The sequence below is a fragment of the Hyperolius riggenbachi genome, chromosome 6, assembly GCF_040937935.1.
Source record: "Hyperolius riggenbachi isolate aHypRig1 chromosome 6, aHypRig1.pri, whole genome shotgun sequence".
NCBI lineage: Eukaryota > Metazoa > Chordata > Amphibia > Anura > Hyperoliidae > Hyperolius > Hyperolius riggenbachi.
This window is the reverse complement of record NC_090651.1, coordinates 262,696,489-262,723,701: the sequence shown is the minus strand read 5'-3', so window position 1 is coordinate 262,723,701 and position 27,213 is coordinate 262,696,489. Positions and strand designations below refer to the sequence as shown.

At 43.5% G+C, this 27,213-nt stretch overlaps 1 protein-coding gene across 2 annotated transcripts in view; it reads right to left on the bottom strand.

Moving 5' to 3' along the window:
- The window catches only part of LOC137522728 (uncharacterized), a 44,279-nt gene extending 25,957 nt beyond the window's left edge, over positions 1-18,322 (bottom strand). The window contains exon 1 of one of the 2 annotated variants that reach the window (XM_068242788.1): positions 17,969-18,322. The gene's annotated coding sequence lies outside the window, so the exon portion shown is untranslated. Of the gene's footprint in view, positions 1-16,622; positions 16,744-17,968 lie in introns of those variants that run through there. The other variant, XM_068242787.1, reaches the window with a different exon arrangement.
- Between the last annotated feature and the right edge of the window lie 8,891 nt (positions 18,323-27,213).

Below are 27,213 nucleotides of genomic sequence, written 5' to 3'. Positions count from 1 at the left end.
AATATTGGGGGTTGATGGCACATGCCTTCTTCTGAACACTGTAGTTTGGTCGAGGGCCACACGAAATCCTGACAGCACGACCTCGAACAGACCTGCCAGGTTGCCTGCCTCTGGCTCTGCCTCTTGTTTTGTCCATATTGTGGGGGATGAAGTGAAAGGTATGCACTGACTTGACTAATACATGTGCGGTTACACAGGTGCAGTGAAAAGGTTGCAGTGACTGCTGGTACAAAAATGTGTGTTTACACAGGTGCAGTGAACAGGTTGCAGTGACTGCTGGTACAACAATGTGCTGTTACACAGGTGCAGTTAACAGGTATGCACACACTGGTAAATAAAACATCATGCAGTCACACAGGTGCAGTGAACAGGTATGCAGTGACTGGTATACAATATAACACTGCATGCTCTCACATAGGTAGGTGCACTGAACAGGTAGGAATGCAAGTGATTGGTATTACAAGTGTGCAGCTGTCACACACACACAGGCCCCGTGAACAGGTGCAGTGACTGGTGGTATATAACACTGCGTGCGCTCACGTAGGTAGGTGCACTGAACAGGTAGGTATGCAGTGATTTGTATTACAAATGTGCAGCTGTCAAACACACACAGGTACCGTGAACAGGTGCAGTGACTGGTGGTATATAACACTGCGTGCGCTCACGTAGGTAGGTGCACTGAACAGGTATGTATGCAGTGATTGGTATTACAAATGTGCAGCTGTCACACACACAGGTAGTCACTGAATGTGCTGGGCCTGGCAGTGGCACAGTAGGAATTACCAAGGGGCCAAGGGCCAGCTGTGACTGACTAACAGGGCTGTATATGCAACACAAGTGTCTGTGGGACACACACACACACAAAAATAGATCACAAGAACAACATTAGCTCTCAAAAGAGCTGTTGAGGGCTGGGTGCTTTTTAGCAATAAGTATCAGCAAGGAGCAAGCTAACAAGCCCAACAAGAGCCTAACTAAGCTTTCCCTATGTCTACAGCAGCTTCTTCTCTAATTACTGCAGCCACACGAGTGAGTGAAGAGGCTGATGCTGCCTGCCTTTTATAAGCCTCCCTCCTGGAGCCCTCCCGTGAATGCGAACCACCAAAGTTCGCGCGGATAAATTTTGCGTGCGAACCGTGCGGGCCATCTCTAATCACATCTTGTCGCTTATGACAAGTGTCATAAAACCAGATATGGTGCATGCTTGTTCATGTTCTTTTGCTGAAAATTATAGAGGTACAGGATCAGCAGGATAGCCAGGCAACTGGTATTGCTGAAAGGTAATCAATATGACAGCTTCAACATCCGTCTCTCAACAGTTGACCATGAAGATGTCTAAAAATGGTGCAGTAATACCTAAACATCATCTTGTCTCATCATTCCAACGAATTATTATTATTTACATAGCACCAACATCTTCCGCAGCTCTGTACAGAGCATATATATAGTCTTGTCACTAACTGTTCCTCGGAGGAGCTCACAACCATAGTCATATGTCTATATCATGTAGTGTATATATTGTAGTCTAGGGCCAATTTAGGGGGAAGCCAATCAACTTATCTATATGTTTTGGGGATGTATGAGAAAACTGGAGTGCCCGGAGGAAGCCCACACAGACACAGGGAGAACATACAACCTCCTTGCATATGTTGTCCTGGCTGGGATTCGGACCAGCGACCCAGCGATGCAAGGCGAGAGCACTAACCGCTATGCCACCATGCTGTCCACTGGTTTGAAGCAGCAGTGTCACTGTGTTGTTGAGGCCTTGACTGGCCAAGATCTGTGTACGTCACAGGGTTTTGGATTGATTGTTTTGAAGTACATGGAACTTGGTATGGGGGGACAGGGGGGTAATGTCCCATGCTACTTTGAGGCATATATGAATATGATTAAGTGTGGAAGCCATAATCCTTTTCTAGGGAATAGTATGCCTGGTTGTAGTGAGTGTTGGAAAAGGGTGGGTGTGGACGATAAGGTGGGATTGGCACTGGTGGGGATGGAGAAGGTGTGGATGATGCAAAAGAGGTGTGAGAAGACTCAACATTAGTAGAGCATGGCAGTGGCGTACCTAGGGAATTTGACACCCGGTGCTGGTTATTATAGGACTCCCCCTACCCCTCTGTCCCCCCTCCCCGCCGCTGTCCCCCACCCCTCCTTCTAGCCAGGGGTGTTGTAGGATCCTGGAAGATCTGGGGCACCCCTGGGCACTAGTGTAGGCTTTAAAAAAAAGTGCACGCAAAAAAAAAAAAAAACATGACCATGTATGTGGTAAATGTGGGCATGGTAATGGGTGGGGCCAAATGTACATGAACTTAACGGCAGCATGTCTTAGGCACTGGGTCTGAACAACAAAAAACAATGAAGTCCCCAGTGGCCTGGCTGATGGTGATGCTGAGGCCTGGCTGGTGATGATGCATGCTGGCTGGCTGGGGGTGATGCTGTGGCCTGGCTGGTGATGTTGTGGCCTGGCTGGTGATTCTGTGGCCTGGCTGGTGGTGATTCATGCTGGCTGGGGTTGATGCTGTGGCCTGGCTGATGGTGATGCTGTGGCCTGGCTGGTAATGCTGTGGCCTGGCTGGTAATGATGAGGCCTGGCTGATGGTGATGCTGTGGCCTGGCTGGCGGTGATGCTGTGGCCTGGCTGGCGGTGATGCTGTGGCCTGGCTGGCGGTGATGCTGTGGCCTGGCTGGCGGTGATGCTGAGGCCTGGCTGGCGGTGATGCTGAGGCCTGGCTGGTGGTGATGCTGGGCTGGCCTGGTTGGTGGTGATGCTGTGGTCTGGCTGGTGGTAATGCTGGGCTGGCCTCGCTGGTGGTGATGCTTGACTGACTGGCAGTGATGCTGAGGCTTGGTTGGCGTTGATGGCCTTGCTAGCGGACATGCGGTGATGCTGTATTGATTAGTCAAACACACCAAGGAGATAGGAGCACGTAGAAACATGAATGGCAAAAAAAAAAAACAACAAAAAAAACCTGCTAGATAGTGCAGGGCAAAAGAAAAACCATCATACAAAAGAAAGATAACCCAAACAAGTGAGATAGAAAACATCCTAACTCCTAATCAGTAGTGAAGGAGTTAATGAACAGTGAGAAACGAGAGGTCAAAGCTCCAGAGTGATTAGTGAAGGGGAGGAAACCACATAGATGAGCTTCTCTTACCTAGAAGAATTCCAGGCATGTGCGCAGACTGAGGGAAGAGCTGTCACCATGATCCTCTTCCCGGTCTGCCTGACTGACTCCTGCTTTTATTCTGCCTGTGCTGGCTGCAGCCTGCAACTATCCAATCAGATGCAGCACAGCCAGGCAGACGTGACATCATCCAAGAGGAGACAGACGGAGAGGAGAGGAAGCTGCATCTCCACCAATGGGGCAGCTGCAAATTCGTCCCTGGGCAGCCAATAGGAGGAGGAGGCAGTACATTCATCTTACTGAGCTGTGCGTACTGCTCAGTAACCTCCACGGGGCACTTCAGTCTGCACTCCAAAAATGATATATTCGGGGGGCACCATTGCACAGGGTTCCACAAAGTGCCCAGAATAAAAACCCCTAGCAACTCCCCTGCTTTTAGCGCTGCTCTTTTCCTACCATGGGGGGTCGTGGCGACACCCCTTTGGGTGTCAGACACCCGGGGCGCCACGCCCCCCTGCGCTCAATGGTAGGGACGCCACTTGAGCATGGCGAGCTAATGGCTTTTTTTAACCTGGTCAATGATTGACTGTCGTAGATCTAAAATGTGGTCCTCTGGGACTTTTTTTATGTAAGGCACTGAGCTTATTGTAATGGTCACAACTAGCATGATGTAGCACACCAACTGCTTCCTGCATAGAGCTTAAAAAGAAGCCTCTTTAAAAATCAGTTTTTACCTCTTTTCTATGTTAAGGATCATTGGCAGACCTAAAACGCCGCTATCCTGCGGCCGAACGAGAGTTTTATCACCCTGAAACTCCCAGGCAAGTGCCATGTGACACTTGGCAAGTGCAACGTGACACATGGCAAGTGACACGTGGCAAGTGCCGAGTGACAGTCAGACAGCAGAGGAGAAGACACAAGGGGCTTGATTCACAAAGCGGTGCTAACCTACTTAGCACGTCTAAAGTCTTTAGACGTGCTAACCAGGGTGCTAAGTAGGTTAGCACCGGATTTCTCAATCAGATCGCGTGCTAAGTTTGTGCGCCCAAAGTTTTACGCGCGCAAAGTTCTATGCGCGCTAAGTCCCATGGGCTTTAATGGGCACTTCGCGCAGAGCGTGATTACAGTGTGATTGCAAATTGTCTCTCATTTGCTTGGTTGCAATCACTCTGTTTAAATTGCAAAAATACTGCAGTGCAACATTTTGTGCGATTGGACTGTGATCACAACGCTGCTATGGGCTCACTCCCTTAGCCTTTCAGTAGTGAACCGCTTTTAGGGATCCCTAATCACAATCAAGAAGATTCCTTCTGAAAGTGCTCTAATGGACTTATAAACCAAGAACACACCTAATGTTAAATCCAAAGTGCTGCTTGTCTCCATCCCGACCGGTTTTGAACACTTGCATCATATGGATCTTACAGATCAAATAGCCAGCATTGTTAAACAATCTTCCAGTATCTCCCAAGGTGAGAATCTTTACCCTGCCTCTTCAAAGCGTCTTGACTCCACTAATCACAGATCAGATTCCTGGTCCGTAATTAATATGATTTATCCCAGATAATATATCCTAAATATCTGAATGGCAACTCAGTGTTGTTCATTGTTTCCATGGGAAAAAGTATTAGTAACACATTTAACCACCTGTTGGTGGAGAAAAAGTTATTAGCGTTTCTTATCTCTATTAGATGTTACTGTGAGTTAATACGTGGAGAATGATGGCTATGAAGTTAGACTGATGAGAGTATATATAATACCAGTGTCACCTGGGAATGCTACATTTTACTGATAAAACTAGCAGAGCATGAAAGCAAATGTTTAATGGGCAATGTAGCACACATACGTTAATGAAGGGCACCTGGAAATTTGGGCACACAGTAAGGCTGATAGCAAAATGTCAGTATTAAATATCGATATTTTACTGTAAAAGTGTAAAATATCGATATGAAATACCAATATTTTTCTATGGCCAAACCTAACCCTACTCTCACGTAAAACCCTCCCCGAATGCCTAGCCTCTAAACCTCCCACCCGCACAAACTTAATGCCTAAAACTAGCCACTCCCCCCCCCCCCCCCCCACACACACACACACACACACACACTCTACCAACCTAGTGCCTAAAACTATTGCCCGCACACACTACCTGGCTAAAAAAAAAACCCGCACACACTACCTGCCTAAAACAAACCACTCTCCCCCCCCCCTGCACACACTACCTGCCTAAAGCAAGCCACTCCCCCCCCGCACACACTATCTGCCTAACACAACCCCTCTCCCCCCGCGCACACTACCTGTCTAAAACGAATGACTCCCCCCCTGCACACACTACCGGCCTAATGCCTAAACCTAAACTCCCCCCCCCTCACACACTACCTACCTGATGCCTACACCTAAACACTCCTCTTCCCCCCCGCACACACACTACCTACCTAGCAGCAAACATCCCCCCACTAGGCATGGTGCAATGCAATAATCACATTACATCCCCCCAAAAAACCCTGTAAAATATTGGGTGCTGCAAAATATCAGCATTTGAGTACCTGATACCCGATATATAGTGGGTGCTGTATCAGGGTACCCAAAATTTCCGATCCAGCACCTAAATACTCATATTTTCTATTGGTACCTATGGCAGCACCCAATTAGTCCACCTGCACATGTGCCCTTTTTTACTGCTTCACTGTTACACACACACAAAATCACATAGAGGAATTAAAAGTGACTGCTATGGAATGTATTGCTTAAAGTGTAACAACTGTCAGGAATGAAATAAAAAATCAATTCTTTATTTTTATCTGGTAAACAAGTAATGGACGGGGGCGTGGCCTGCCGTAATGGAGAGCGGACGTGTGTGAGTGAGCTCTGATCCCGGACTCTCACAAAGCACCTTTTCAGCGGCGACAGATAAGTCTGCAGACAGCCCCAGAGAGTGGACATGACCTCTAAGAAGGGGAAGACCAACAAGAGAGGGGATTCAGTACCTCGCCAACAGCGGAACAACCATTACTTCCAAGACGGGAGAACGAGGTCTCGCATGTTGTCCAAGATGGCGCCTGAACACAGCCCGCAGCGCGTACAGTCAGAGAGAGACTCGCCGGAATATGAGCCTCCAAAACAGACACAGTCCCGCTCGAAGAGCCAAGGTAGCCAGCGGAGACTCTATAGAACGGACTCAGAGGACGAAGGCGCGGACAACTTTCAGAGGTGGGTGAATCATCAGCAGGCCGCAGAAGCAGCACACTACAGGCGCAGGCCTCCCCGCCCCGCTCTAGGCCGCACTTAGCTGATGCAGACCTCAGAGATTACATCTACAGACTCCCTACCCTCAATGATCTAGACTCCTTTGCAACCAGAATAGAGAAAACATTCCGCAGAGAGTTAGATGAAGTACATAGAGACATTACTAGCATCGGTCACAGAGTGGTAACACTGGAAGAAAAAGAGGAGGCAGCACACGCAGACATGGCAACTATGAAGGAACACATAAAGATACAAGATAAAGAAATGGACATAATGAAAACCCAACTAGATGATTATGAAAACAGAGCCCGTCGCAATAATATTCGCATAAGGGGCCTTCCGGAGGCGACAGGGACGGAGGAACTCCGCCCAACGATAACTGACATATTCAATATAATACTACAAAGGCCCGCACAAACCCTCATTGAAATTGAGAGAGTACACCGGGCTCTCGCTGCCAAAAACCCAGATCCGCAAAAACCCAGAGACATTATTTGCAAACTCCTCAGATTCACAGATGTAGAAAACATCTTCGCGAAAATGCGGGACAAAGAGGGTCTTGACTTTGATGGCGCTCAATTAACCTTCTACCCTGATATATCGAAGCGCACTCTGTTACAAAGAAAGGCGGTTAAGCCCCTGTTAGCTGAAATTAAAAAAGCAGGAGGCATATACAAATGGGGACATCTGTTCTCTCTTATAGCAACGGTACAAGGGCGCACCGCCATCCTGCGCACAAAGGACGACCTAAAGGAATTTCAGGACAAACTTGATATTCCGGCCACTGACTTTCCAGACTGGCGAGATACCCAACCTCCCACCCAGCTACCACAGAGAGATAGATGGAAGCAGCAGGGTTCCAACAAAAGGAAAAGCACCAACCCTCTCACCCCGAGAGAAGACAGGCCCTGAAAAGAGATCTGCAGGGACCGGGTGGCTTGTCTGCGGAGAGGCGATCTGTAAATACGCAGTAAGACGCCCCCGCAGACAGGCCATCTAAGAAGAAGAAAAATCCGTCTCTCTTTTATATCCCTCCCTCTTCTTCCTCTGACATACCCAGTATATACAAAGGAAACTTATGGGTGCTGATAAACTTGAACTACCCTGAAGAGACAGCAAGGGACTAGGGAAAAGGTACAATCTAAATGCTCACCCACTTAAACTTTAACCCCATGCATAAGACACCCATTGTCCCGAGCCCGGATATAAGGAAAACTCAAGTATAATGGGTTTGAAAGATGTGACAACCTGATCAACAAATACAGCACCGGGCAACAGGTCCTCCATCTTACAACTTGTACATGCCTCTGCTCCAGGAGGAGGTGCTCTGTGGAACACTAATCAGACACCCCCCCGGGTCCAGATTATGGGAACAAGTTTTACACTATTATGCTAAAAGGGGAAAACAAAAATGTAAGGTATGCAATCCTAAAGGGATAAGAAATGTATTGTGAGATAAGATATGCTACTAATATAAAGGATAGGGTATGAGGTGGAAAGGGCTGTTAATGATCATATGCCACACACATGAGGGGGTGAGACTGGGCTCAACGGGCTTATCCAGAAGCGGGCCCGCTCTCGCCCCATTATCCGAACAGCATGAGAGCCGGGAGTAGTAGCGGCTTACACCTTTAGTCGCTCACATTGCGAGACACACTTACCCCACTAGGGACTCCCTGATAACTATGGGAAATAGAGCTACAAGCTCAATAGTTAAGGTTACTTTTACTTTGTTGATGTTATACGGTTTAGAATCCAGGCCCCCTGACAGATACCCTACGAGGATGTCACAGAGGAAATGCAGTTGTCTACTTTAAAGATATTGTCTTATAATGTGAGAGGTTTAGGGTCACCAACCAAAAGGGGGAAATTATGGTTTGAAATGCGAAAGCTCCGTCCACAGGTCTTAATGCTCCAGGAGACATATTTTAAGCAAGGACACCCACCATATCTTCCTCACAATCAATTCGACAGGTGGTTCTTAGGCTCTTCCCCAATACGAAGGGCTAGAGGGGTGGCTATAGCTGTAAGCAGGGACTGCCCACTGTCAATAACAGACTCAATCATAGATGACCTGGGAAGATTTATTATGCTAAAAGGAGAATATGAAGGTAGAAAATATACTGTGGTAAACATATATGCACCCAATATAAAGCAACCTCAATTTCTGTCAAAAGTTCTTAAAAAACTCTCCTCTTTCAGAGAGGGGTGCCTGATTCTAGGAGGGGACCACAATTTAATAACTAACCCGGAAATGGACTCCTCTTCCGCTACAACTACAGTCCCCAGATCTACGATTAGCAGGTATTCCCAACTTCTTAAAACAGCTCATCTAGTAGATGGATGGCGATTCCTACACCCCCTAGACAGAGACTACTCCTATTTCTCACACGTACACAATATATACACTAGAATTGACAGAATTTATATAGATCAATACTGCTTAGGGGCGGTACAGAAAGCTAAAATCGAGACACTCACTTTATCAGACCACGCAGCAACCTGGGTCGAGCTAACATTGAGTAAAATACCCAAAAAGCAATGGCATTGGAGACTCAATGAAACCCTCCTAGACGATGCTGAAACTCTAGACATTCTGTCCAAAACTTTGAAGAATTACTTCAGGGAAAATACTACAGAGGGAATGTCGGCAGGAATAATATGGGAAAGCCACAAAGCGGTTATAAGGGGGGAACTGATGAAAATAGGGGCTAAAAAAAAGAGAGAGGAAAGGCTACAGACTCAATCCCTTTTAGACAATCTCTATACTCTGGAACAGGCACACAAGAGGAACAGCACAGAACAGGGGTTAAAACTGGTGAAAGAGGCCAGAGAGAAATTACTCAAAGCAATAGAAGATAGGACCAAACGAAAGCAGAGATTATGGATAGCAAAGGCATACGAGTATAACAACAAGAGTGGGAAACAACTGGCAAGGGCCATAGCAAAAAAAAGGGAAAAGACATTTATCCACCAAATAAGAGACCCACAAGGCCAACTAGAATTACACTCGCACAAGATAGCAGAAATCTTCAAAGATTATTACGCCACCCTATACAATATCTCAGGCAATACCTCAGAGAATAGCCAAAAGAGATTGCGCACAAAAATAAAAGAATATCTCCAGAGGGTCTCAATGCCTAAGCTAGACGAGGAAAGCTGTAAGGAGCTAGACAACCCGTTTACAACAGAAGAAATAATGAACATACTGAATACTCTTCCAAATGGAAAAAGCCCTGGCCCAGACGGGCTTACTAAGAGATATTATAAATCATTTTCTTACCTGCTAATCCCTCACCTGGTGAAATTCCTAAACAATATTGCGGAAGATGACTTCATTCCCAAACAAGGGCTAGACGCACACGTAGTGGTGATACCGAAACCTGATAAAGACCCTGCCTGGTGCCAAAGCTACAGACCCATCTCCCTAATCAATTTAGATATTAAACTCTTTTCAAAAGCAATTGCGAATAGACTTAGCACATACATGTCGCAACTAATAAGACTTGACCAAACCGGGTTCATTAGAGGCAGAGAAGCACGCGACAACACCAACAAAGCACTAAACCTGATTCACTGGGCCCAAGGGACCAGTTCACCCCTGATGCTACTGTCAACCGACGCAGAAAAAGCTTTTGATAGGGTGAACTGGTCCCTAATGGATGAAACCCTAACCCATATCGGTCTCCAGTTGAATATGCTGAAGTGGATAAGATCCCTGTATTCTACCCCTTCAGCAAGAGTCAGAGTAAATGGGATACTGTCTGACCCGTTTCATATCAAGAATGGCACCAGGCAGGGTTGCCCGTTATCACCACTGCTGTTTGCACTCTCTCTGGAACCTATGCTTAGAAGCATAAGGGAAAACCCAGACATTAAGGGGGCAATAGTGGGCGAGAGGGAATATAAACTCTCTACATTCGCCGATGATGTTCTTTTTTACATAAGCAACCCTCATATTACCCTACCTAACCTACTGGGTGAATTTAGACGCTATGGAGATCTTGCAAACTTAAAGATAAACCTCTCCAAATCAGAATTCATAGGTGTAAACATAGACCCCCAAGAGCTAGCTAAATTGCAGAGCAATTTTCCATTCCCTTACCGAGACAAAGCACTGAAATATCTGGGGATTTATCTTCCCTCTGACCTCAAAGAATTATATAACTTAAACTTCCAGCCGCTATTAGACATACTATCAAAAGATATTCAGAAGTGGGATAGGGACCAATTTACTTGGTTTGGCCGCATAAACATCTTGAAGATGAATGTGATGCCAAGAGTCCTCTTCCTTCTAGGGACTATCCCGATATACCTGCCAAAAACATTTTTCAATAAGCTCAGATCCCTATTCACTCAATTTGTCTGGAGAAGGAGACCGCCCCGACTAGCATACTCTATATTAATCAGGTCAAAGATTAATGGAGGTCTGGGCCTACCTGACCCCAAGACCTATTATAGAGCTATGGCACTTAACAGATTACTCGACTGGACCCATGGGCTGACCTCCAAAGGGTGGGTGATATTAGAGAAAACCCTGGCAGGAAGGGATCTGGCTAAAGCCCAGTGGGTACCTAAAGAATCTAGAGGATTCTCTAACTTATGCCCGCCATGGGTATTTCATGCACTAAAAATAGGGGACCTCTCTAACAAACACTATAAATGGTTCCCCCCAATCTCATTACTCTCCCCACTAGAAGGATTTCCATTATTCCCCCCGGTATGGAAAGAGGATTTTTTGGAACCTGGAAGGGAGATCAACTATTATGCCTGGGTCATATCTGGAAAAGAGATAGACTCAAAACAATATTTGAATTAAGGGCTGAAAGAGGCAAATTCCCGCTAGACATATGGCGTTTAGCACAAATTAAAGCATGGTGTAGAACACTCAAGATCTCTCTAGACGACGAAGCCCAAGCAGGTGATTGGGTTGCCTTATTCATCTGCACCCAAAAAAAGGAACACGCAATCTCATTCCTGTATAAACTTCTTAGGGACAGAGAGGACTACTTCACTTTACCATACCTCAGAGCTTGGGAGAGAGAGATAGAAACCCCTTTGGCAGCTGGAGATAAAGAACTAATCCTGAGTAATGCACATACTACAACAATTAATACAAAAATGCAAGAAACTAATTATAAGATATTATCGCGATGGTATAGGACCCCTGCCAGGCTGGCTCAGATCTCCTCCTCAAGCTCTGACAGATGCTGGAGAGAATGTGGGGAAAAAGGGACCATGCTACATATATTTTGGGCTTGCCCCAAGTTAAAGGGCTTTTGGACGCAGGTATTAGACATCAGTAGAAGGGTGACTGCTTGGAAGGTGGAGGACTCCCCATGGCAAGCACTCCTACATCTTAACAGCTCCAAAAACTATAAGAAAACTGTTCTACCACACCTACTTAACGCGGCAAAAGGCCTAATCCCAATCAAATGGAAAGCAGCTAACCCACCCTCGGTAAGGGAATGGATTGCGAAAGTAAATGAGACGGAGGCTATAGAGGACACCGTTATGACCAGCAGAGACCAATACCGAAAACATTACACTAAATGGGCGGTATGGCTAGACTTCAAGGAATCTCAGGAATACCTAACCTTAACGCAACAATAAATCTAATATAACACAATGTCTGTTACTAAAAACCAAAACAAAGTAAAATGCCAGGGGAATTGGATTCTATGGTTCTGTTGTAAAGTTCATAGATTTAGAATGTTATAGATTAGAAATATTTTATAATGGAGTCAGTTGAGTGGTACTTCATCACCAACAGAAGCAATTGAGTATAAGAACAGGATAGATCAGGAGCAATGGGGCCGTATATAATACTATATTAAAGAGACATATACAGGAGACTTTGCCTAAAAATAACTTGCTCTCTATGCAAAAGGTCCATGTATTAGCAACGTGTTTCTAAGATCACCATGTTCTCTGCTGTATCTAATGTAAGCAATTTATCCCCTGTGAGGGAACCTTTGACATGCTAAGACTTTGTACCATCTTTTCTACTCCGAATAAAAATTACATAAAAAAAAAAAAAACAAGTAATGAACCAGGCAATCCAAAAGTTAAAAATCACTCTTACTTTTCTTCTCCATAAAATATCATTCCCCAGTTTCCCTGGCTCTTATTTGGTACATCCGCTGCACAAAGGAAGTTGCAGGGCATGCTGGGTTTTATTTTTTTCTTCTTTATTTCCCACTAATGCACAAAACTAATGCAGGCTGATTCGCTGAAGCCTTTTTCCCTCCTGTTATCTGTTCCTCTCTGATTGGCCAATATTCCTCATTCTGAGACAATGCACTTACTACTGCAGAGCTTGGAGGGCGTGTCTGAAGACTGGGAGGAGGGTGGGCAATGATACACAGTCAAAATGGAAAATCCTAAGAAGGATTTTCTCTTTTTTTACTATAGAAAAATCACTAAAATCAAAATGTGGACAGTGCAATATGTATGTTATGTAAGTAGAACAAGTATTTATCTATTTACATATATGTTTGTTTGTTTTCTGAGATAGTACGGCTGACAGCTCCTCTTTAAGCACATATTATGAATGTGTGCTTACCTCCAGTCAGCCAGCCAGACAATAGGCGGTGCAGTACACAAACACCTCTTGTCACATCTCAATGTGGCTAATGGCTATCAGACATGCAGGGAAGTGAGAAAACACAAATTCTCTAGAGTACAAAATGAAGTGTGTATTAGCTGGTAGCATTCCCTGCTTTTGTTTCAAACATCCACAGCTATGTACTAATATACTGTGTAAAGGACTGCACAAACTCTTGATGGACTAATGAGCAGAATGCTCCTCAACTTGTCTTCACACTCCTCATTGTTCAGATTTAGGACCCATCAAGACAAGCTCAGCTATTGGATTTCTACTCAAGTTTTACAATGCCCTTCCCTCTACAATCTACTGTCTGCATTAAACGATCTCCCACACTAATGTCACAGCCATTTCAAACATACATCATTGGTAAGAGAGAACAATATTATGGACTAGTTCTAATCTCTTGCAGGCCCACTATTCTGTGGAAGAGTTTATGTATGTATCTAGTATTGTATTAAACCTTTTGCAAATGTAAGATAAAGATAAAGACCACAAAAGACTTGGAAAGTAAAATCAGTTAATGTAGTGTGATACAGTGTGCTAATGTGAAATAATGAGCTTGATGCGTAAAAGTCATTACTGATTTTCCATTTTTTTTCACATAGCTTTAGCTACATGCCAATCTCATGATTCAATATCATTAGCACATACAGTAGTAAACTTTGCAGTAAGCTTTCAGATGATAAAATGAATATAGAAATGTTTGACTTGTTAAGATCCACCTAAAAGTAATCTCCTAGCTTGAACAGTGGTGTGACTAAAGGGGAGCAGCCCCTGTTAATTCAGGGCATCCCAGAGTTTGGAAGGGGGGAGGGAGAAGGCAACTACTATCCTTCCTTTCCTCCAATACAGGGAACTATACTTCAGATCAGGTAGTTTTTGTGGCTACACTTGTTATGGGTGTAAAGATCATGATGGCCACACTATGACCCTCATGAGATGGGCCCCAAGGCTGTGAAAGCCACCAAGGTGTGGCAAGGAAAGGGGTGTGAACATGGGGGGGGGGGGCAATCAAAGTTTTGGTGGAGAGCCCCATGAATTGTAGTTACACCACATAATTGGAAAGAACAATTAAAAAGTTCCTGAAATCTTGTAGGGCGTGGGGTGGTGAAATCTCCGTCACTAAAGAGTTTCTTAAAGTAGATCCGAGATAAACTTTTCCTCATTGCATAATTGTGTTCCTTTTATATCGTTTATAGGGCATTCCTCCTCAAGCCAAATACTTTTTTTTGTTTTGTTTTAATACTCTAATTCCCTATAAACTAAACAAGCCTCGCCCACAGCTTTTCAGAGAGCCTTGGCACTCAGTCCCAGGTAGCAAGGGCTTATGGGAGCTCAGTCTGGGCAGGAGGAGGAGGTGGTTACTAGCCAGAGATTTCAGAGGCAGAGGGGAGGGGAGGAAGAGGGGGGGTGAAATTTCCACAGGCTGAGGGCTGGAGATGCCATCAGCTTGCCTCAGTGTAGTGTGACAAACAGAACATGGCTACCCTCATTGTATCACAGCAATAAATAATCATACACTTTTGAGGCTGTTTGAAGCTAGATTTGCTGTGTAAACTATCTAACCTTTAGATAAGATATATAGACAAATTACTTGTTCTAGTTACTTTTTCATCTCGGATCCGTTTTAAATCTTGTACTGAGTGAGGTGGTGACATTTTCAACACTAAAGAGTTACTGAAAACTGTGAGTGTGGTGGGAAATTTCTATGTTTGGTATCACTGTAACATAAAAGAATAAAAGCCTCTGCTCATTGTCCTGAAATGGTGCACTATAAGTTTTAAAGCAACATTGAACACTTAAAATAAGAGTGATATTGCTGGTGTTACTAACCCTAACTAAATTGTCCTGCCAGCCCTGTCATTCTGAACTGTAGTGATACTTTAAACAATTCCCAGGTGGCATATGTACAGTCCTTATCAGGGGAGCCACCAGGCACCAAGCAGGCCACGCAGCCGCTTGGGGCCTCATGTTTTTTAGGGGCCTCGGAGGCTCAGTGACGTCATCGTGACGTCACACTGTAATCCGCACTGGGCTGGCCGCGGGGTCTAATAGACGCCGCGCCAGTTCTTAGCCCTCAGCCCCGCTCTAGCCTGCTTAGTCTTCCGGCAGTCCGAAGCCCTGTACTGGAGACTATTTGTGTCTCCAGTACAGGGCTTCGGATGCCATATTCTCGTAGCCCTGCTATTCCATTCAGCGCAGGTGATTGCAGGAGCACTTTCTGCGGAATAGCCACGCTCATTTTTAGCCATGGGATAGGGCCACTTCCTGCAGTCCGCTTGGGGCCACAAAAACCTTAGCTGCACCCCTGGTCCTCATCCGCATACAACTAGTAAAAAGGGTGGAGCAGTAATTTGGATTCTGGGGAAAGCCTCTGATAGAATTTTGGGAAAAAGTGATATTCTACTATTGGCAAGTCATTAATCCCAGTAACAGACATTGGTAATTTTTAGTGATATTTTAAATTTGAAGGGAATTTTACTAACAGCAAATCACCTAATCCTCTTCTATTACTAACTGTCTCTCTACCAACTTCTAACACTAACTTACCTCCCCCGACACGCACGCACGCACACACACACACACACACACACACACATGTTATAATTTAAGTAGGCCTCAGTTATTTGGACTGAGTTAGTCAAAAAGGCTTGGAGTGCAGATCGGCCCTTTAAGGGGATTTTCTCTGAGAGAGAAAATCTGCAGTTCTGTCAGCAGAACTAGAACATACCAAGAAGCTGTTCTAGTACAAGGCCGCAGGTCTCCCTGACCTGCGCATGTACCGCCACTAGAACAATAAACATCAGCCATGTTATGTAAATATCCACATTCCTGCATATAGGTCAGAAGCCTCATTGATTATTAATCAAGTAGGTGTGTATGATGACACCACGAGTGGGTCCACCAATAGTCTGATCTAGGGGGTGGCGAAGATGATGTCATATTTAACTCTTTCCTAGTCAGTATTAAAGGCTGAGGGAGCTATGGGAGCTCATTCTGCTCTTTACTTTCGCAATAGCTCGCAAGGCTGACTGGGACCTCTAAGTATGTTCTTCCTTTCTGCAATCTGATATAATGTATGCTGTACATAGGTAGTCTAGATGTAACATAGAGTAGATACAAGAAGACCTGGGTACCTTCAGCAGGAAGGTACTCACGCAGCTGTAACGCAACATGGAAGTCTGCTTTGCCAGGAGATGATAAACTGTATCTATCTGTATTTCTGTTACTTGAATAAATAACGTAAACATTGAAGAAGCCTGAGAAAGTCTATCTCCTGCTTGCTGTGTGGAGAGTCAAGTGATCTCACAGTCTGTGAGACGTAACTGTAAGAAGTTACTGGTGTCGAAGCAAGGTGATATAGAAGCAGGTTCTAACAACACACACTCACACACACCCTGCCAACCCCATAGTGCTTCCTTCCACTGATAAACAGTTCCTCTGCCAATATCCGTGCTGCTTATAAACTCTATTTATAAGGCATCAGCGACTTCCAAGCTGGACAGTAAGCACTCTATACATCAAAGGTCAGCGCAGGTTTAGAAAGTCATTGTATGTACGGAATGGTAAATTCTTCACCACAAAATATCAAATGCTCAGAGGTAGGTATCCGCCAAACATCAAAACTAGAAAAGGCTTACCAGCTCCCAACAACCCACATTATAAGGTTGTGAAATGGCTCATGTCACAGATAACGTCCAGGGAACATCAGACGTCGTGAAGATCCAGTGGACATCCGTATGGAGGTAAAGTTTCAGGAATTTATATAGGAAAACAAAAACGGCAATATCTAAGCGTAACCCGTTTATTTAGATAAAATTTCTTTAAAAGGCAGTAGACATAAAAACGATAACTCACATACGGGGCCCATAAACAGGGAACCCCAGAAGATTAGCGTGCATGTAATGGTCAATCGAAGATCAATAGACAATGGTGCCGCCTGTTACCTTCCCGACCGGTTTTGCAGTCTTGCGTCATCAGGGGAGAAAAGGCGAACAGGCGGCAGGCACCAAATTTATAGCTTTTAGTCTGGGAAAAGAGGGTGGGGTGAAAGAAAACTTCCTCAGAAGGGCATCACTAATCAAAGTAGGAAAGAGTCACCCAAATGTGTAAATAAAGTGAAAAACAGAACAATATGTAAATAGCATATTAATAGCAAATAATGGTGTAAAAAAATATAATGATATCAATAGTAAAAACAAGATTACAAACAAAAAACACCTAGACTTTTGAAGATCAATAGGCAGCTTGATTACTCTAGTCTGCACAGGAAGCAGAGCAAGGGAGGGAAAAAAAAAAGGGAATATTGGAACATACACTTCCTCTCTACACACAATAAGGAAGTGTCTATTGGGACATACAGGCACCCCTGCATATCAGCAGAAGAGGCATAGAGAACACACAAAAAAAGATTCATTTCCCCACAGTGGTAAAATAGTGCAATGGTCAAGGGCTCAGACTACGACACAGGAGACCCGGGTTCAACTCCCGACTCCTCCAGCCCAAAAAAACACACCCATCAAGCAAGGGACTCTTGAAGACAAGGGAGAGTCACATGGGGCATATAGCTGCTGTTAACATTGTGGTCTATGTGACGCCCATTTTACCAAATGCCCGCTGGGGCTTTGCCTCCTGCCTTCCTCCAACAATTTGAATGCAATTTTGTCTAGTGATTGCCCCATTGTCACGCAAGAGCTGGATTTTCTGTACAGCATTAGAAGGTTGGTACGGGTTGATGATAGTTATATTTATAGCAGAGAGGGGTGTTATATTTTGAGGGTAACAGTGACCCCTAGCTGCCTAGACTTATGATTGCCTTGATTCTTTTATAAACGTCAGATTTGCTTTAGCAAAGCAATGCTGTGCTATACTATGTCAATGTTTCTAGACTTACAAAATAGGTTTTACAAACCCTAATTTTAACTTTATAGTTATTTATAGTCCCATATGCTCAAAACGACAGATATCACAATTGAGACAAATTTACCTGTTCGCAAGGTTTCTTGCTATTCTGAAATGGAATTCTGAAACTTCGAAGAATACAAATAATTCTTTTTTCCTTCCAGCTTATCCATGCTTCACTTGGATCACTTGCCTGCACACAGCAAGAAGGTAGTTTCCCAGGTCTTACATGCTCGGCAGCTTCTCTGATGACTTTTAAGTGGTCCAGTATTAAAACATGCTTACTGATAACAGTCATTTATGGGAAGGCTTCTGGATTTTTCCACTAGGATTAACAAGAAGGTCTGATGTCTCCTTTGTCTTTTCAATCCTGCATTTTCAGACTATGTCAGAGCCATGGTATTACATAGCATGGCTCAGCTTTAGCATACATAATGAAGTGATGCCACCCAGAGAGTTAGCAAGCTCTTTACTGCAATGAATAAGCTGTTATTATATACAGTACATTTCATTTCAATATTTCTCTAGGGTGTTTACAGTGAGGTATTTATCATAAAATATACATTATTCAGATCTTATACATAACAAAGGTGCTGTTTTCAGTGCAAAGGAAGATCACATGGACACAAATATCACCATGACACAGGTAGACAGTGCCCTGTTGACAGATATACCTTTACAGCAGATGTCTTAAAAGAAGTGTACTCACCAACTTACATGGACACTTGAACCACTCCAACTTGTTCTTGACTACCCTTAAAGGGATACTGTAGGGGGGTCAGGGGGAAAATTAGTTGAACTTACCCGGGGCTTCTAATGGTCCCCCACAGACATCCTGTGCCCGCGCAGCCACTCCCCAATGCTCCGGCCCCGCCTCCTGTTCACTTCTGGAATTTCAGACTTTAAAGTCTGAAAACCACTGCGCCTGTGTTGCCATGTCCTCAATCCCGCTGATGTCACCAGGAGCGTACTGTGCAGACACAGACCATACTGGGCCTGCGCAGTATGCTCCTGGTGACATCAGTGGGATCAAGGACACGGCAACGCAGGCGCAGTAGTTTTCTGACTTTAAAGTCTGAAATTCCAGAAGTGAACCGGAGGCGGGGCTGGAGCATCAGGGAGTGGCTGCGCGGGCACAGGATGTCTGCGGGGGACCATTAGAAGCCCCGGGTAAGTTCAACTCATTTTCCCCCGACCCCATTTTAAACATTTGCAATTTGCAGAGTAGATTGAATGTTCAAAGGCAGCCTATAAAGTGTCCCAGAGTTAAAGTACATGAACTACCCCCAGAAGTTGTATTCTCCCGGGGAAACTTGGAAACTTATATGGCTGTAATTTTCTTATCAGTGAGGTTTACTATATTCCCAACAAGGTACTGACAAGAGAGAAGCTGTCACTTGCATGCCTGAAAATTAACTCTTTCAGGTAGCAAAATAAAACAAAAAAGATAAACAGCACTTTACATACACATGTTTATCTCATCATGTCACAGGTTGCCTCGGGTACACTTTAAAGAGAAACCATGACAAAGAATTGAACTTCATGCCAATCAGTAGCCGATACCCCCTTTTACATGAGAAATCTATTCCTTTTCACAAACTGATCATTAAGGGGCTCTGAATGGCTGAATATTGTGGTGAAACCCCTCCCAAAAGAAACTCTGAGGACCATGGTACTCCTGGCAGTGAACCTTGCTGCATTGTGGGAAATAGCTGTTTACAGCTGTTTCCAACTGCTAAAACAGCAAGCAGCAGCTACATCACCTGCCAGCAGCAAAAATGTAACCATGTAATAATTGTCAGAATGTAAATCAGGGATTTAAAAGATTTTACAATGGGCAAACACTGACTAAATCATTTATATATAATTATTGTAAAAATGAAGCACCTTTTTATTACATTATTTTCACTGGAGTTCCTCTTTAAGGTACTCGATTATTCCATCTCTGAAGGCCTAATCCTAATTTGTCAGGCATGTGTATGTGAGACTCTGTCCAGCCTGAATAGTAACTTTGATTTGGTAGAAATACACACACGCACGCACGCACGCACGCACGCACACACACACACACACTGTATGTTTATGAATTTTACTTCTAAGAGCACAGTTATTGAGCAGATTTTGTCTCTTTGACATGCGTATGCATGAATATAAATAAAAAACGGGATTTTTTTTTAAATGAATGTCAGACACACTTAATATATACATTTTCAATGTTTTCAACAATACAGTAGTACAAATATCTATGGAAAATTGCACCCTTCACCATCCCAACAAAGAGAGCAGAGGTTATAATGACATCCAGAGGGGAATGTCAGCATGAAAATATAGAATACAACACATTTCATGAATCAAGGGGCTTGATTCACAAAGGGGTGCTAAAAGTTAGCACGCTGGTGAAAAGCCCTTTATCACGCTTAAACTCAGTTTAGGCATGATAAGTTTAGGTGTGATAAGTTTAGGTGTGATAAGTTTAGGCATGATAAGTTTAGGTGTGATAAGTTTAGGCGTGATAAGTTTAAGCACCAACTGGGTTAGCACCACAGTGCAAAGCTGATCAAAAGTTTTGCGCTAGCAAAGTCTGGTGCACTTCGCATAGAGTTTAATGGCGCTGCTTTGCGTGCGGGACTTTGCGCGCAATCTAAACTTATCTAAACTTATCATGCCTAAACTTATCATGCCTAAATTTATCACGCCTACATTTATCACGCCTACATTTATCACGCCTAAACTGGCTTTTCACCAGCGTGGTGCAATGGTTATCATGCCTAAAGTCTCTAACTGGGTTAGCACCGCTTTGTGAATCAAGCCCAATGTGTTCATTAGGAATGGAAGTCGCCTTCCATACTTTTCAATATCAAACAATGGTAATGCACTACCAACAAATGAATCTGTAGCTATTGCCCTGGGCTAGAGACCCAAAACATGTTTGAAGTTGTAATGTCTAAAAATCTGCACACACCTGGCTTGATTTTATCCAAGGTGCGCTTCTTTCTTAGGGCATGCAATCAAAAGGTACATTTCAGAGCAGTTCTGAAAGGCCAGATGTGGATTCTCCCAGCAATGCAGAAAGCAAATGTTCTGTGTAAAGTGCAGCAGAAACTGTGTCAGCGCTGTACAAATGTGTAAGCTGCAAGAAGCAGAAATGACACCTGCTTAAGCAATCACAACCACCTAATCAGAAATCTACAAGTAGACCACATGATCATGTGTCACATCTACTTCCTAATGTTTTACTACAGACAAAATCATTTGGAATAAAACAGTAAGTGGAAGTGACACATGATCGCGAGATTATAAACAGCCAGAGACTTGCAAACTGATCCCATAATTAAGTGTTATTTCCACTTCCTGTTTAGTCTGAGTGTATCTAGTTTCCTGCAATGATTTGTTTCTTGGTTCTTTCACAAACATAGAAAGTAAGATAAAATGAATATAAACCACAAAATAAGGTTACTTCTACTCATTAATAACCATTAGGTTTCTTGGCACACTTGTTAAAGTTTTATACGTCCGTAAAAAAAGGCAAGAAGACATTGAACTAGCTTGGCAGGTTCCTAAACATGCAAAAAGTATTCAACATCTGGTAACTGCACAAAAGTCTAGAGAGGGCCCGAACTGTTTGCCGGTGAACGGTTCCCGGCGAACTTCCGTGGTTCGCATTCGTGGAGAACCACAAACTTTTGCGGAAGTTCGATTCGACCCCATAGTGCATCATTAGGGTCAACTTTGACCCTCTACATTACAGTCAGCAGGCACATTGTAGCCAATCAGGCTACACTCCCTCCTGGAGCCCCACCCCTCCCTTATAAAAGGCAGACAGTGTCAGCCATTTGACTCACTCGTGTGCCTGCAGTAATTAGAGAAGGAAGAGCTGCTGCAGAGAGAGCTATAGGGAAAGCTTAGTTAGGCTCTTGTAGGCTTGTTAGCTTGCTCCTTGCTGATTCTTATTGCTAAAAAAGCACCCCTCAACAGCTCTTTTGAGAGCTAATGTTGTTCTTGTGATCTATTTTTTTTTTGTGTGTGTGGCCGACTTGCATTATATACAGCCCTGTCAGTCAGTCAGTTCCTTCTCCTGCTCTGATTCTGGCACCCCACTTAACACTCAGTTGGCCGCCACCACCAAAGTGCCATCACCTCAGGGCTCAGCAGTGTGGACATTTTTTTGTGTGTCTACCTCAGATGAGAGCAATGCTATCTGTACTCTCTGCCAAATTGAGCCATGGAAAGACCAAGACCCACATAGGGAAAACTACCTTAAGAAGGCACATGATTACAAATGACAAACTGCAATGGGATGACCACCTGAGGAAAAGCAGCACACAAAAGCAAAGCCACACACCACAGTGGAAGATACCAGGCTGCTAGCAGCGGCCGCTATAATAATTTTTCTGGTGTGTGTACATGCCTGCCTAATTTTTCTGGCTGTACTGCGGCTGCAACAACAAAACAAAAGGCATGTACATGTGTCAATTCCCCTTCATGATCGTTACCTTGCCGCGGTGAAGGGGCTTGCATATCACAATGAAGCAATGACTGCTGGCTATATAAGTGTGTGTGTGTGGGGGGGGCACACCAAAGATAATAAGGTCATTGCTTCATTGTAGACAGACCAAATTTGATCAGCTGGACAGTCACTGTTCTGTCATTCAGCTACCTCAGCCCGGCGACCATATGGGCTGGAAAGCTGCCATCACCTGCACTCCCATCATGGTTCACACCAGTCCAGCATGGCCATCACTACACAAAGCTGTTTGCAGTCACTGCATACCTTTCACTGCATCTGTGACTGCACGTTGTATTATACCTGGCAGTCAGTGCATACCTTTCGATTGAATGCATGGCAGACTTGCCCTCCATAACAGATTCTCATTAAAGGATTTAAGGCTGATTCGTCTCATATACAGCAGGGCCTCGAAAGTCCTCCTGTATTGTTATTTTTGCTCACTACCTCGGGGCTTGCAAGCCATGCCTGCTGCCTTCCTTGGATGTGTGGTAGCCGTTCCTGCTCCTTTGCCCACAGCGTGCCTGCTGCCTTCCTTGGATGTGTGGTGGTGGTAGCCGTTTCTTAGGCTCCCACTCCGGACTGGAATCGAACCAGGATTCCATGACCATTACCCGTGGTCACCGTGGTACTGAGAAAGTACCATTGAAAGTTTCACAAAGTTGAATGAATGGCAGACTTGCCCTCCATAACACATTCTTGGCAAATGCTTTCGATTTGGTTCATCTTGCGTTGGGTCAATGGTCCATCTGACCACAGATGCCTGATCTGCAAAGCACGGTCAGGGCAGGTTCATTACTTATACAGAAAATGGGTCCTTACTTGGATGTGTAGTGGTAGCCATTTCTCAGGCTCTCACTCCAGACCAGAATCGAACCCTGATTCCCCGGCCATTACCTGTGGTCACAATGGCAGACTTGCCCTCCATAATAAATTCTCGTTGAAGGTACCGAACAGCAAGCAGAAAAAGTAATTTAAAAAAATAGATGTAAGCTTTAACAATGGTAGAGAAAGAACCATCAAAAGTTGATAAGGCAGTCAGACATTACCTGATATCACTGAGGAAGAGAAATCTCGTCATAGTGCGCACCAGTCCAGCACGGCCGTCACTACACAAACAGCTGTTTGCGATGCTCATCCATGCAAAAACTCAGACGTTAGACCCCTTGAAAAATCTTTTCCATCACTTTTGTGGCCAACATAAATGTTTCTAGTTTTCAAAGTTCGCCTCCCCATTGACGTCTATTGCGGTTTGCGAAAGTTCACAAGTTAGCGAATGTTTGCGGAGGTTTGCAAACCCGGTTCGCGAACCTATAATCGGAGGTTCAGGCCATCTCTACAAAAGACAGCAGGGCTACGGAACACTTTCTTTAGGATTATTTTGCGTGGGTACAAGCGTGTATTTTTCTATGTGTCTGTGTGTCTGCAGTGCAGCACCCAGTGATTTGGGTATGGGCATCAGGATAAAACATGAAATGTAACAACAGGAACTTTATCCTGTGCTTCTCAACAGCTGTTCTGGCACTTTAACTGGCTAGTGGCTAAACCCAGTGTGCTGCTCCAATTACTTAGTGGGAGGTACGAGTGACACAGTATACAGCACAAAAAGAGGAGGGCCACTCTTAAGGTGGCCACACACCATACCATTTTTTAAATATCTGTTCAATTTAGAAATTGCAATCATTTTTTCTCACTGATTGTAACATTTTAAGAATCTGACCAATGTACCACACACATATGTTAAATTTTTCCCCAATTATGATAATGATTGGAAACTTTGAGAAAATTGATAGGGTGTGTACATTAATAAATTGACAATCTAACACACACCATACAATCTTTAGAAAAATTGAAGAGAAATTTCCAGCATTCCGGATCAATAAAAATAAAAAAAAACGGGAAATCTGATCTGATTTTTCAGTCAAATGAAAAAAAAGCTTTCGATTTTTTCGGGATCATATTTATTGAATTGCCGTAAAATCGGATCATTATACTGTATCGTGTGTGGCCACCTTTAGTGTGTTTTAACTTTTAAACTTTAATTGTTTCATAAAGCACATACAGTGAAGTGTAGTTAAAATTGCATGTCAAGCTGCCAGTAGGTTCTCTCTGCGCCTCCTGAGATTGGCCAGAGCTACAGGTGCATTGGTAACGTGGAGGGATGTGTGATGGGCGGAGCCTGGCCACGTGCTTGCATTCTGATGTCACTACATGTTTTGGCACTTAGTTCTGATCAAAAGTAAAACTGGCTAATTACTAGGATGAATTTCACTTTGAGTTGAATTCAAACAGTAAGATCAGTAAGTAAAAGTAAGTAACAGTAAGTATTTATCTATTGGTGATTTAAATCTCATACTATTATCTGCTAGTCATTCTGAATGCCGCTGTAACCTTTTTCCTATATCATCAGTCCTGACGTGCAGATAAGTGATCACATACTGTATATGCCTATATGGCATTCAGGTCATAGATTGGTAAGTAATGCTAAGAAACCTGGTGATCGGGAGTTTGAAGGCAAGAGGCACAGACAGGGCAATCTTGTAGAGTGTTGTTAAAGTGGTCTAACACCCAGCATTTCAACTTTGCTTTAAAAGATTGCTTACAGCTTAGAAACTATTATGCCGGATGGATTAAACATGACATTTTAGTGCTGCATTTAGCTAGAAATCCTCCTCCATGCTTAGGTTTAGTTACAAATGTATCTATTTAAAATGTAATAAACAAACACCTCTCTGAAAGAACAAAGAGGGCTTTTCCAGCAGGCTTTTCAGAGGTCTATTTGCATTCCAAACAAAGATACATTTGTAACTAAAGCTAAGCAGGGATGCGGATTCCTAGTTAAATCCAGCACTAAAATGTCATGTTTAACCCATTCAGTGAATTTCTGCTTAAAAAAAATGTGGCATAATAGTTTCTAAGCTGTAAGCAATCTTTTAAAGCAAAGTTGTAATGCTGGGTGTTAAACCGCTTTAAATTAGTGCTACCCACGTTACCTAGGTAATGCATAGGTTGCCAAGGTACTGAACACTACGCTACTTGCATAGTGTTTAGTACACTGGCAATGTACTTGTTACCTAGGTAAAATAAGTCACACTAATTGTGCAACTCATGCTACCTACCTGTGGGAAGTATTGATAAAATTGTTGCGTACTTCCTGCACAAGTCAATACTACTGACATAATTTGAATGCACCCCCTATCCCTTAGTTTTTTAATGAAAAATATAATTCTTATTTTATAATTACCATCTTGATTTTTTGGGGGACTTTAGGGGTTGTTTTTACATATAATATAAATACACTTGTCCTTTAAAGTGGGCCTGAACTCTTACAAAGGACAGAAGGAAAACATACAGAAATATACCCTGTACGTACTATTTAGAGAGTTTAGCCTGTTTAACTCCCCCTCGTCTGTGGCTAACCACAACTGTAATTTGATCTATCAGCTGTATCAGTTGGCTGCCTTTGACAGAGCAGCTAATTTGTAAAAACACAGGATGCTAACCCTATGGGCTCGATTCACAAAGCGGTGCTAACCCAGTTAGAGACTTTAGGCGTGATAACCATTGCACCATGCTGGTGAAAACCCAGTTTAGGCGTGATAAGTTTAAGCGTGATAAGTTTAGGCATGATAAGTTTAGGCATGCTAAGTTTAGATACGTTTAGATCGCACACAAAGTCCTGCACGCAAAGCAGCGCCATTAAACTCTATGCGAAGTGCACCAGACTTTGCTAGCGCAAAACTTTTGATCAGCTGTGCACTGCGGTGCTAACCCAGTTGGTGCTTAAACTTATCATGCCTAAACTTATCACACCTAAACTTAACATGCCTAAACTTATCACACCTAAACTTATCACACCTAAACTTATATGAAAGCAGTAAGTAGATACACTGCAGATTTTTTTCAGGATTTCTATCATCTGTAACAAAGACATGTTTTTAGCTCTCGTGGTTGGCAGCTGGGATGCCAACCTCAGTTGGTTATTATGATGTTGCGTATTTTTTAGAGCAGAGAGGAAGTTCTGAGTTCAGATCCACTTTAAATTCTAAAGAATTTGTTAAATGATTACTTGAGTAACATTTGCTAACATCTTCATTTAAAGAATAGAGTCCATTTGTTGTTCAAAAAAAATCAAAATGTGAAATTATAATGAAGGCAGTTACTTCTTTAATTTCCACATTTCCATTGATTTGTAACTTAATACGGTAGGTGTAACACAGATAAGTTTGTCAATTGGACACATTTTTATCTTGTCAGGCTCACTGGAAAGAGCACCTTTTATTGCCTGGCACTTTATTGACACGTGTGGCATTTGTGAAAGGGCGCTGGCATGTGAAGGAATAAAAGTGTATCATCTGCTCTTTACATCTCATTAGCTCATTAAAATAATTGTCCTAATCTGATTGTTATCATGATTAATAGGGCAAGTGCTCAAAGGAAATGAATGCTTAATGTGAAGCTTAACTGAAAATGTCTTTGGCTTTTAGACATGGGATAGGTGAGCCAGGATCTAATGAGGCTTAGGCAATAAAACGTAATACCATGCAGGAGAGCTGGAGATAAGAGACAGGGAACTGAATGGGAGCATTGCCTCCAGAACGGGTTACTCTGCTGTGCTTCAGGAAGAGGTTAATAGCTATGGTAACATCTCTGAATATTATTTGTGAAACTGCTGATCTTGGCAATGTATTTTCAGAAGGATTAATGAAAGCATGTATCTGCTTATTATAATATAAAGACGAGTTCTATTCATTGCAGTTTGCATTGAAGTCTACTAAAGATAATTGCTGCGTAAGTAGAGATGGATTTTCCCTTTTTGTACACTT